Source organism: Mustela lutreola, chromosome 18, assembly GCF_030435805.1.
Source record: "Mustela lutreola isolate mMusLut2 chromosome 18, mMusLut2.pri, whole genome shotgun sequence".
Lineage (NCBI taxonomy): Eukaryota > Metazoa > Chordata > Mammalia > Carnivora > Mustelidae > Mustela > Mustela lutreola.
Window position 1 is genome coordinate 34817325 of NC_081307.1, and position 12633 is coordinate 34829957.

A 12633-nucleotide genomic window follows, 5' to 3' on the forward strand; every position below is an offset into this window, starting at 1 on the left:
TGTTCCATTTTATGGGATTCCTTTTCTCTGTGTTGCGTGGGGTTTTCCTGATTTTCCTCCAGGGACTTTGGTAGGATAAAAGTGGAAGGTGACGAGAACACCCTCTGTCTTAGATCTCTCTCATTTGAAGTAACCGGGGCCCTGAGCAGGGCTCTGAGGACATCGAGGACTGCAGGATGTCATCCCCAGCCCTTCTGTGTGCAAGTACGCACACCCCACAGCTGTACGTGACGCACCAGGGGCAGAGGGCTTGTGCCTTATGACTCACTCTGTAAGTAACAGCTCTTCTGGGAAGTAATTTACATACCGATGGAATATGCTTTTGTGGGCTTCTGTGTTGAAAAGTCATTGTCCTTCATGCACTGCATACGCCCGTGTCAACCAAGGCAGCCTCATCAGCAAGACAAATCTTGATTCTCCGTGAAAATCCAGACGTCGGGTCTAGAAAATATAAGAATGATCTTAAAATGTTTCTATCTCTACGTACACATATTCCCCCATGTAAAATATGTTCTCACAATTGCAAACACATACAAGCATGAATCTATATGTACTTGATGCCTGATTGATAGAGAAAGGCAAAATTCAGGAGGAATTGAACATTTTTAAAGAAATTTAAGGGCTATGTTCTATTATCCAGGGACTGGAATTCAGCTCTTTTCTATCTCTGAAGATTGTTTTTTATTCATTATTTTTATTAACACATAATATGTTAGTAGCCCCAGGGGTACAGGTTCTCTGAAGGTTTAACACAGTGTTTTCACCTTTACCCATTGATTCCATGTAGCTCTCCTTTTCTGGGTATCTAAAAGAGTGAAAATATCAAACAGGCTTCTACTAAAGCAGATTGAAGAACTATCCCAGAACTACAAATTTCTAACTCAAAAACTACACATTTCCTTTCATCAGAGATAGGCTTTGACTCAAATTCCTACATTCAAAATGAATTAAAAAACTCATCTCCCCCAGAACTGCCTTATCTCCCATTGTCAGGCCTACGACCTCGTTGGCCAAAGAACGGGTCACATTAGAAGAGAGTGGAATCCTGTTGGCAGAAGACAGAGGTACATGGGCTCATGCCATTCTTCCAGAGCTCAGGTGTCCAATGGCAGGAAGTGGGTAGACGGTGTCTGCAGGGCATAAACCAGAAACACATGGTCTAAGGGGCCATTTAATTCACAATCTCAAAAATGATAGCAAATTATGAATGAAAAATCAAATGCTCAACACAACGGCCATGGTTTTCTTATATCGAGCTTGTAAGTATCAGCAGGGAAATGAACAGCTGTCTAAGATAATGATTACATACACGGACAGACAACACAATCCTGGGGACTTCTCATGCTGACTAAAATCCATATTGTAACCTAGATTTTCCTGATCTGCTGCTATGTTCTACATATGTGCAATGAGAAAATTACAACTGAAAAAGGAAATTAATGTACATAAAGGCAAATTGGGGCAGCATCAGAAAGGCTTAACGAACCCTGGATTGGAAATCAGGAGGCATGAGTTTCGATGTGATCGTCTGGCGAGTGACTGTACGGCTCCAAGAAAAACAAGAAAATTAGTATATATGGAGCACATTTTACTAGCCCTGAGTAGGACGCTGTATATATTGTGATACCATTTAATAATCTTAATACCTCTGCGAGTTACATAAATTACTGCTATAGCACAGCTGAGTAAAAAGTTTCACGTGGCTATTATCTGTGTGGCAAGGGAATCAATGAACAGATTTCTCAACCTGTTGAAGTCATTACTTTGGTAGGCAGAAAAGATTTTCATCTGAATCCTATCACATGAGATATTAGTAGTGTCATTTCAAGATACCTTCTTATACCATCTAACACCTTGATGGCCACCTTGATCATGTATTTGCTAAAAGCTTAAAATTCACATGCATTTTGTTTTTTATATTGAAGCAAGAATTTAATTTGGGAAACCCTAGGTCTCTTAGACAATGGTTTGAAAACCATTGTTTTAGTTCTTTGAGTCGGTGTTTCTGTATATTAGCAGAAAAATAATAAATGGAATGTTTTAAAATAAGAAAATAGGGGCGCCTGGCTGGCTCAGTGGGTTAAAGCCTCTACCTTTGGCTCAGGTCATGATCCCACGGTCGTGGGATCAAGCCCGGCATCAGGCTTTCTGCTCAGCAGGGAGCCTGTTTCCTCCTCTCTCTCTGCCTGCCTCTCTGCCTGCTTGTGATCTCTCTGTCTCTGCGTCAAATAAATAAATAAAAATCTTAAAAAAATAAAATAAAAAATATATAAATAGCAATTAGTCCATATATAAGGGAAGCTACCATTAATATTACTGCAGATAATCTCTTTTCTATGCAATAAGAAATATCCTCCAATAATTAGTATGCTTATTTTGAATACCTTAGCAAATGAGAGTAAGCATTTGTGTGTGTCAGAGTAAGCTGTCTTCTGACCTGAGAGTGAGGGAAAATCAAATCTCAGTTATATAAACAACCCTTTAAGATGTGATGCCTTGGTCACGTTATCAGAAAGAATGAAGTCTTATATGAGATAACTCATTTTCTAAGGACCTTCTATAGGTCATAGTTTGTATATGGGTCATAGATGTCACATTTCAATCAGTTGATTGCAAAAAGATTAATAGAGACAGTTCATTATGAAATGATGTATGTCAACTCTTTCTCAGTAAAACTGGAAAAAACTTTTTTTAAGATTTTATTTATTTGAGAGAGAAAGAATGAGAGGAGAGAGGTCAGTGGGAGAAACAGACTCTCTGGCGATCAGAGAGCCCCATGGGGGACTCGATCCCAGACTCTAGGCAGTTGCTTAACTAACTGAGCCACCCAGGAGCCCCTGGAAAACAATTTTTAAGGAGGCAAAGTTAAGGCAAATGAGGAACAGGGAAGCATCAAAGCCAGCACCCCTTGGCTTGAAGGGGAAAAGGAAGGGGAGGGATTACCAGACACCTGTCAAGAGCTGTGGCCCTACCCGGAGAAACAGAGCCGTGGCCAACACATGACTTGGCCCAGAGGGAGACTGGGGAATAAATGCCTCTACTTTTCTCTTCCCTTCCCATTTCTTGTTGTACTTCCTATTGGCCATGCCACCTGGAAGCCAGAGGAAAGTGATTGATGTAGTCAATAGAGATCAATATCTCCGGTCCAGAGCAGTGTAGTGAAGGGTGGAGAGCAAACAGGGTATCCAAACAAATGCCTTTCTAATAGTGATTCACTTGTTGATTCTTCCATTCGTCCACGGCAAGCACATTTGTAAGCACCAATTACGTTTAAGATGTAAGAGTTCATGTAAAGGCTGATATCAGAAGAAGGGGGAGGAACTGCGTAAGTAATCACCCGTGTTCTCAGGGAGTTTTAAAGATAATTAGAAAAGTACATGAAGATTGCCAGGCAGAGAGCGACAGGCATAAACTCAGTAGGGCGGGGTTACAGGAATTCAGTGTTAAGGAACCACGACTGAAGCAATGAGGAAGGGCTTAATGGAAGGCATAGTCTTTGAAATTGGTCCTGCAAAATGGGCAAAATATCCAGGGAAATAGTTGCTGGGGAGACAGCCCACATGGAGGAAAACAGTGGGAAACCAGGAGGTGGCGGGAGGTAAGCCCTGTCCAGCGAAGTCGATTGGGACTGAGTGCTCCTTTGATGAAGTCATGGGCAATAAAAACAGAAATAAAGTCAGACAAAACAGACTACCTGCCCAGTCCCAATCTCACACACATGTTCATGTGTATGCACCCACACATGTGTGTTAAAAACAAGACTGTGTTAGTGCAAAACCTCAACAAGGCATTTCTGAGGAAAATGCAAAAGCAATGCGGTGAACGATATGATCTGACAGGAGCGTATCTTCTGCTGTAAGACAAAACTCAGTATGCACCCTGAGCATTCTTTCCTTTATTCTAGCTTTATTCTGACTTTACTCTTGCATGGTTTCCAGGGCGATCGCAACTGGGATAACAGCACCATCTAGTGTGTTCTAGTCTTATGTTAAGTTCAAGGACTTCTGATCTGTTTCTAATACTACGCAGAATCTCTTCAAGAGTACCAAAACAACAACTGTGAAAAACCCTCCCATCCATTTGGGGTTTTAAAACTTGCAGTTTGATAAATTGGAATTTGTGGGGATTTATGGTATTTCTAAAGAATCCCCCTAAAAGAAAATTACCATATGTCATCAATACCTGAGATGAGGAAAGTAGAAAAAGTAATTTCTTTTTTTTTTTTTTAAAGATTTTATTTATTTATTTGACAGACAGAGATCACAAGTAGGCAGAGAGGCAGGCAGAGAGAGAGGAGGAAGCAGGCTTCCCGCTGAGCAGAGAGCCCGATTCGGGACTCGATCCCAGGACCCTGAGATCATGACCTGAGCCGAAGGCAGCGGCTTAATCCACTGAGCCACCCAGGCGCCCGAAAAAGTAATTTCTCATCATATTGTGGTTTGCCTAATTTGGCAACTAAAATACAAACAACAGTATTAATTAATTTTCAGTGGAGAACAAATGACACTTTTATTTCTAGGTGCAATTTTAAACATATAAATTAAACAACACATATCATGTACATTAAATATCCATGATCGCCATTTAATTATAAAATGAAAAATAAAAGGTCCAAGGACTATTTATTTTAGTAATCAGAATATGAAAATGAACTTTGAGCCATACATCATAAACTAATTCTGGAAAATAATCAGGTCATGAAGCAGGAAAGCCATCACTAAGGAGAATCTCGGTTTCATTTGTCCTGCTGCTCCCTGTGCTAAGTGAGACCAAGAGAATGATGAGAAGTGGTGGAACCAAGGATCAGACTGAGGAGGAAAAAGAAGGCAAAATGGAAAAGAATAGTGGGAATTCACGGGGACGAAGGAATGAAAGTCACATTTCTTATCTCTCCATTTCCCATCCTTCAGAAGTCTAAATCTGGACTCAGACCTGCAAGCCCACAAAGGTTTTTTTTTTCTTCTTTTTTTTATTATGTTCAGTTAGTTTTCAATGTAGTGTTCAATGATTCATCACTTGCATAGACCACCCAGTGCTCATCACAACATGTGCCCTCCTTAATACCCATCACCATGTTACCCTCACTTTGTTTCCTGGGGTCCACAGTCTCTCATGGTTTGTGTACCTCCCGGATCTCTTCCCCTTCCATTTTCCCTCCCTTCCCCTAAGGTCCTCCATGCTATCAGTGCAACCATATAATAATATGATAATGGGTAATGGAACATATGAGTGCAACCATATGATAATTGTCCTTTCTGCTTGACTTACTTCACTTAGCATAATCCCCTCCAGTTCCATCCATGTCGATGCAAATGGTGGGTATTCATCCTTTCTGAGGGCTGAGTAATATTCCATTGTACACATGAACCACATCTTCTTTATCCTATTCATCTGCTGAAGGGCATCTCAGCTCCTTCCACACTTTGGCTATTGTGGACATTGCTGCTATGAACATTGGGGTGCATGTGCCCTTCTTTTCACTACATCTGTATCTTTGGGGTAAATACCCAGTAGTGCACTTGCTGGGTCGTAGGGTAGCTCTATTTTTAATTTATTCAGGAACCTCCATGCTGTTTTCCAGAGTGGCTGTATCGGCTTGCAGTCCCAACAACAGTGTAAGAGGATTCCTGTTTCTCCACATCCTCGCCAACATTTGTTGTTTCCTGTTTTGTTAATTTTTGCCATTCTGACTGGTGTGAGGTGGAATCTCATTGTGGTTTTGATTTGAATCTCCCTGATGGCTAGTGATGTTGAGCATTTTTCCATGTGTCTGTTAGCCATTTGGTATTTTCAACAAGCACACCAGGGGATTTTCAGGTGAAAATATGCTTTTATGAAAGCAATGTGAATCCTCTGGTTTTTGTTTTCTTCACCAATGAAAGATTTTTCTCTCTCTACTTCATGCAACCATTATCGTTTGCTCTTTGAATAAAAGGTCACATATATTAATAGATTAATACTGCATAATTGTTAGCAACTATGATTCTTATAATTTCTGTTACATTTACTCTAATTAAGGGTTCAAAGTGCAAAATCTGAACTCTCCCATTTAAAACGGAAGCATTTCTTTTACTAAAAACTAAATACGATTTTAACAAATATATAAAATATTTTATTTAGGGTCCACTATAGACTTCTACAAGATATGCTGATTTTTTTTTTCCCTCACTACTCTCCTGTCACCAAGAACCAGCATTCAACCATCCTCAAGAGTCATTTCCTTCCTCTGACTCTCTGTTCCTATTTCCAACTCTAATAGAATGTTCTTTTCTCCCCACACCCACCTGCATAGCAAACTTCAACAAACTTTAAAGACACAGATCCAATGTCATCTTTCTTGAGAATTCCTTCACGAGCTTCATGACATAGGATTGACTACTTCCAACCCCATCCCCTCCTCTGTGCTCCCCACACATGTAACACTGAGTTGCATCTATGTTATGTGTCTCTCTCTACCAGTCGAGCAGGAAGCCCTTCAAGAAAGGATGGTTTCTTAGTCATTTTATAGTCCAGTATCTAGTACAGTGTAGATAGTAAGTGTTCATAAACCATAAATAAGTGTTTCTAGATTGAATGTATAAGCAATTCTAAGCACCCGCTCATCTTGAAAACTGTACCAAAGTGAATTTTGTTCTAAAGTCATACTTTGAAGTGTCACAGAAATAGTGAAAATATCAAAGTCCTCACTCACTTTGGCCTCAATATCATTTCTTTAAAAACAGTTCCTTGTTTCTTCATTGATTCCTAATTTAAAAGGATAGATATTTGCGGCAAATAAAAATGGTGTAAAGGGGCTCAGTGGGTTAAGCCTCTGCCTTCAGCTCGGGTCATGACCCCAGGGTCCTGGGATCGAGCCCCACATCGGGCTCTCTGCTCAGCAGGGAGACTGCTTCCCCCGCCCCTGCCTGCCTCTCTGCCTACTTGTGATCTTTCTCTGTGTGTCAAATAAATAAATAAATAAAATCTTTAAAAATTTTAAAAAAATGTGTGTGAAGTGGTAGAGAATGTAAGGCCGCACACCTAAACTCCTTCCTGATAATACTCATCGGAGATTCTTTGAGATGCTTTATTTTGTTTTCTTTCACGTCTAAATAACAAACCAGCAGAGCTGTTGCTACTTGGGGGATAAGAAAATCTATCACACTATTCATCATTTCCCAGGCAGTTACAGGACCTTCCAGAATTCTTCATTGTTTCTTAAACAAGGCATGTATCAGAAATGGGAGGAGAGATGTCCCAGAGCATGAACAGACCCCAAAGTGGTAAGTTCAGCAGAACACATGCAGTGTCATCCAGTCTCAAGACATTTGCCTAAACCCTCATGAAAGTAAAGACATAAAAAAGTGAAAACATATTTGTTATAGGTTAGTATAAAGCAAATATTGGATGGAATTTTATATTGCAAAGTCCCATGACTCTGGGCAGTCAATTACCCACTAATAAAGACTAACCAGATGATGGTCAGCAAAGATGCCCACCTGTCTACACTCGGAAGACACTACACAAGACATTTGGGTTAGGAGTAATGATAATATTGATTGAAAGAGTCTTAAAAAGCACACGCACACCGCATTTCATCTTTTAACACTGGAAATTCACATCAGCAGGAAGGAGAAGTACAGCTGTTTGCACCTTGTATCTTGTCAAGGACAGAACTATCACCACTTCTTAGTCTCGGGCCTGGACCCACTATGGCCAGAACATGCGGGCTCTATTATTTATTTATCACCTACATCCTATAACTGCAAATTAAAACACACATCTGAAATGAAGATATGTTTCCCATGTCATTTTTTTAGCAGTACAGGAAAATATGCTATAATCACCAGTGGAATCCACAAGCGTCTCTGCAAACAAGCACCGCGGAGCTTCAATTTATCGATACCAAACAACCTGAAGCAAGAAAAGATAAAGTTAGTGATTTTATGATGAATAAGTTTAGCATTTTCACATTCATATTATTATCCTTCTGATGTCATTAAGGAAAACTCGTGGGGGAAAATATTAACATTTAGGATTTGTATCCTATGAAAGTACTTGAAGTAGAGATTTTTAATCTATTTTTAATGTTTCTTGATTGCGAGGAACATTGGGAATATGCTCTAGTTATGAAAGAAAGAATTTTCAAAAGGTTATTTTCTTAAACACAAAGCATATCAATGAATCATAATTCAATAGCCAGAAAGCAACTATAGAGTAGTAAGATCAATGATTAAAAGTTTTATAGATATCCTTTTACATATATCTCTATTATATGTGTGTATATGTGTGTATGTGTGTGTGTGTATATTTTTTTAATAGAGATATCTATAAAACTTATATGTCTCCCCTCATATGCAGAAGATCACCCTGGGCACCCTGAAACACAGGGTCCTCAGGATTCCTCCAAATGCCTTCTCCTAAAATACATCACTTCAGGTTCTGTTTGCAGGCAGGGTTATACAATATGTATTTACTTAGGTGATCCCAGTGGCCGGGAACTTTCTGATGTCTACTGTGTCAATGTTATTCTCTACCAAGCTAAGTGTCTGGGTAAGGACTGGACAAAAACATGTTGTACTTTTGTCTACACAAGTGTGGGACTCAGTGAATGCTGCATTCCCACTCCATGTGTTGGACCTTGACAGGCAACTGAATTCTTGTGGGTGTATTCTCTTAGTCATTTCAAACTACCTTAAAAACATAGCCCCTGGCTTGGAAATAAAAATAAAAGAAAAAATATATATCTCCCCTGTTCAGAAGTTTCCACAAGATTTGATAGGGAGTTCCTAAGAGCACCAGCTTCAAACTGACCTTCAGATAAAAGCTGCTTGTTGTAGGCTCTTACGTTGATTATGAAGGCGGAGGGACTTCAAGAGAGGGAGGGACAGTAACTCAGAACAGGAAAATCAGTGATGCCACGTAACTGGGCTCCCACGTCTTCATTTCATGAATGAAGGGCTAATCAGACCATGATTTATTGCTTCACTACTGTCACTTTATATCCATAGTTAGATGTCAGTTCCTGATCTGTCATCAGTACAGCACAGGCCTCACTAAAGACTATGTGGTAAGTAACTTGGCCTTTATGGAGAGTTATTTGTATAGAATAATTTTACAATAATCAATAGAATACTTGGAAGTATGTTTCCAAGCTCATTAAATAATTTTTACTGCGAAATAGTCCACTATCACTAAATGTCTTCCCCAAATTAGTTCCATATTCACTTATTTTTTTAAATACAAATATCAATATCCATTAGTAAGTACGAAAAGCAAATAATTAATCAAATTATATTGAAGCAAAATAGCCTCAAACAGCTTTATAATAAAAACCAAATGAGATCCCATTTTTTTTATCCAGGATAAATTATATGCAGGGACATAATGAGCTCCAAGAATGCATTCTGGGAAAAAAGAAAAAAAGAAAAGAAGGAAAGAAAAAGGAAACAGAAGAGCTAAACTTTAAAACAGACATTTAGTACAAGATTAACACTTAAAATCATTAATGATCTTCCGACATGCCAGAGTTTAAAAGAAGGTATATCCTTTAAAGAACTAGGTCTTTGTATTTATATGCCAGTAAATGGCTCAAATTCAGCCTGTCTGTGGCCCCCCCTTTCAAAGGGTGTTTGGCAGTTCACAAGCTTGACAGTTTTCAAGTGCACTGGATTATAACGGTACTTCACAACCTCCTCCAAACTCAAAACTTCCCAAGTAAACTTAAATTTCTGTTATTTGCCCTGATCTCATTTTTACAGAGCAATTATCTTTGACAAGAATTAATAAATCCACTTTTTAAAAGATATTCACTATATCGCATACTTGAAAGTTGCTAAGAGATGTAAATCTTAAATGTCCTTACCAAAAAAATAAATTATAATTATCTGAGTTGAAGGATGTTTCAACTAATCTTATTGTGGTAAACAATTAGCAATATATCTGTGTATCAAACAATCACATTATACACCTTAAAGTTATACAATGTTGTATGTTAATTATATCTCAACCAAGCTGGTGGGGGTGGGGGTAGAAATCCACACATGGCAAAGTATAGCCTTCTACAAAAAACAATAATAATGTTTAACATACCTCTATGACAAAAAATTACTCTCACCATCTCTCACATGATACAATTTTGAACAAATTTCCTAAAAGAACTTGACTTAAAAGAAAGGTAAATCAAAAGCCAATATTCTTGAGGTGTTGGAAACACCAAGCCATGTATGACATGTCCTGCACAGCACTGGACAAGAACAAGGATTCATTAGTTATTAAAAATAAAGATCTTTCACTTAGAAAACTATGTCTTTAATTTCAAGATGCACAAGATCATATTAAAATATGAAAGGCAGTCATTTGACATTTTAAGGTAATTGATTTTTCTGAAAATTAACATGAATTAAATTTAACCAAAATTTATTGAGCAATAACTTTCAGTTGGCCACCCTGCTAGGGTTAGGAGTATACCAAAATGAAGAAAACAGGCTTCTCTCAAATTTCCTTCATCTAAAAGCACCGTTTTTCTTTTGATCTAGCACTCGTTCAACAAACACAAAAATTCCACACCTTCCTTTGATGTCATTCAAAACCTCCAAATATTTCCAATTTTCTAAATTCAACACAAACCCACAACACATATCATTTTAATAGTTTTTTAATTTTTAAAATAAACATGACTGAGGCATAAATTATATACAATACAACGGATGGACACGTCATATGTAACTGATGATGGCTTTTGACCAATAACCCTATAATCATTATCTTGTTCAAGATACAGAACATTTGCATCATGGCCAGAAGTTTCCCTGTGCCCCTCTGCAATCAATCTACTCCATTTCCTGCCCCAGGCAGCCACTTTCTGATTAGTCTGTACAGATTCGTTCTGTCTGTTCTAGAATACCTTATAAATGGAATCATAAAGTATGCATACATTTTACTCTGGCTTTTTTGCTCAATATAACCTTTTTACAAATAACCATATTGTTGCATTTTTCCCTTTTTATTGTGGACTAGTAGTCCATTATATGTATATACCACACTCTTTTAACCTATTCATCAGTTGGTAGATAATTAAGTTGTTTCCAGTTTGGGACTATTATGAATAAAACTGTCATGAATGGTTCTATACAAGTCTTTTTCATAACTGCTGTGGTTGAGTTTAAGATTATAACGTTACTACTTATTTTCCATCTGTCCCTTAAGTTTTGGGTTCCTTTCTACCCTTCTTTACAATAAGTCAAATGTTTTTAGTGTCTGTTTTATTTCTTCTGCTCTCTTCTTAGCTACCTGTCTTTTTATTATCTTTTAGTTGTTGCTCTAGGGCTAATGGCATTCATCACTTTAATCACTGACCCATAACTAACAATATTCATCTTATTTAGGGACAGACAGTCTTATCCCTCCTTATCCTTCACACTTTGAACTTCACAACTCCTTCACCATTTCCCTCCTGGCATTCAACACAGACTTACCACTGCCTACTTCCCGCTCTGGCTTCCCACTTCCGACTTCCCACTTGGCAAACGCACTTAGCCTACAACGTATAATTCTATGTTCCCACCCCTGCCCTTCCTCAGCTGCCTTTATCTTCTACTTCCACACGTATTATAAATAGGAGTCTGAAGTGTTATTCTCTTTAAAGTTTTGTGAAGAAAGAAAACACAGTCATCTCTCTTTACCTACTAATCTGTCATTTTTAGTTCTCTTAATTATTCTTTGTAGATTTTAATGTCCAGCTGTAAAAATTTCTTTTGACCTAAGGGACATCTTCTAATATTTTCTGTAATCCATGTCTGTTGGCGGTGAATTTTCCTCTTCTTTTTCTCTCCCTCCCTTCCTTCTTGCCTTCCTTTTCTCCTTCTTTCTTTTTTGCATACCTGAAAATTTTATTTCATCCTCATTTTTGAAGAATTTTTTCATTGGATATGAAACTTTGACTGACAGTTTTATTTTTTTCTTTTAGCACTTTAAATGTGTCATTCCAGGGCACCTGGGTGGCTCAGTCAGTTAAGCCTCAAACTCTTGGTTTCCACTCAGCTCACGATCTCACAGCACCGGGCTCTGCACTGAGTGCAGAGTCTGATTCAGATTCTTTCTCCCTCTCCCACCCCCTCCTGTCTCTCTCTCTCTTTCTCAAATAAATAAACTCTTTAAAAAAATAAGTAAATATGCCATCCCATTGTCTTCCAGCCTGCATTGTTTCTGAGGAGAAATCAGCAACCTTTACTATCCTCAATCCCTTACAAAATTTCCCTTTTTATAGTGGCTGTTCTCAAGATTTTCTTGTTCTCTTTGTTTCAGTAGCATGACTGTGATGTGTCCCAGCCTGGTTCTGATATTTATCCTGCTTGGAAGCTTTCTGTATTTGTAAGCAAGTTGGTGTTTCAAATTTGAAAAGTTCTTGGACATTATTTCTTCAAGTACAGTTTTCTTTCCCAATCCCAGTCTATTCTTCTGAGACACCAAGTAAAAATAAGTTAGACTATTCCATATTTTTTCCATAAGATTTCCATTCCATCCCTGAGGATTTGTTTATCTTTCTTTAATATTTTATCTCTCTGTTGCTGAAATAAAATAATTTCTTTTTACCTGTCATCAAGTTTATGGACTCTTTTCCCCCATCTTGAATATGCTCTTAAGCCCATTAGC

General features: G+C 38.2%; 1 long non-coding RNA gene across 1 annotated transcript in view; it reads right to left on the reverse strand.

Annotated features, from left to right (window-relative positions):
- Positions 1-794: 794 nt before the first annotated feature.
- The window catches only part of LOC131820631 (uncharacterized), a 35376-nt gene continuing 23537 nt past the window's right edge, over positions 795-12633 (reverse strand). The window contains exons 7-8 of the long non-coding RNA XR_009349728.1: positions 7827-7893; positions 795-1130 (exon numbers count right to left, since the gene is read on the reverse strand). This is a non-coding gene — a long non-coding RNA (uncharacterized LOC131820631). The remainder of the gene's footprint in view (positions 1131-7826; positions 7894-12633) is intronic.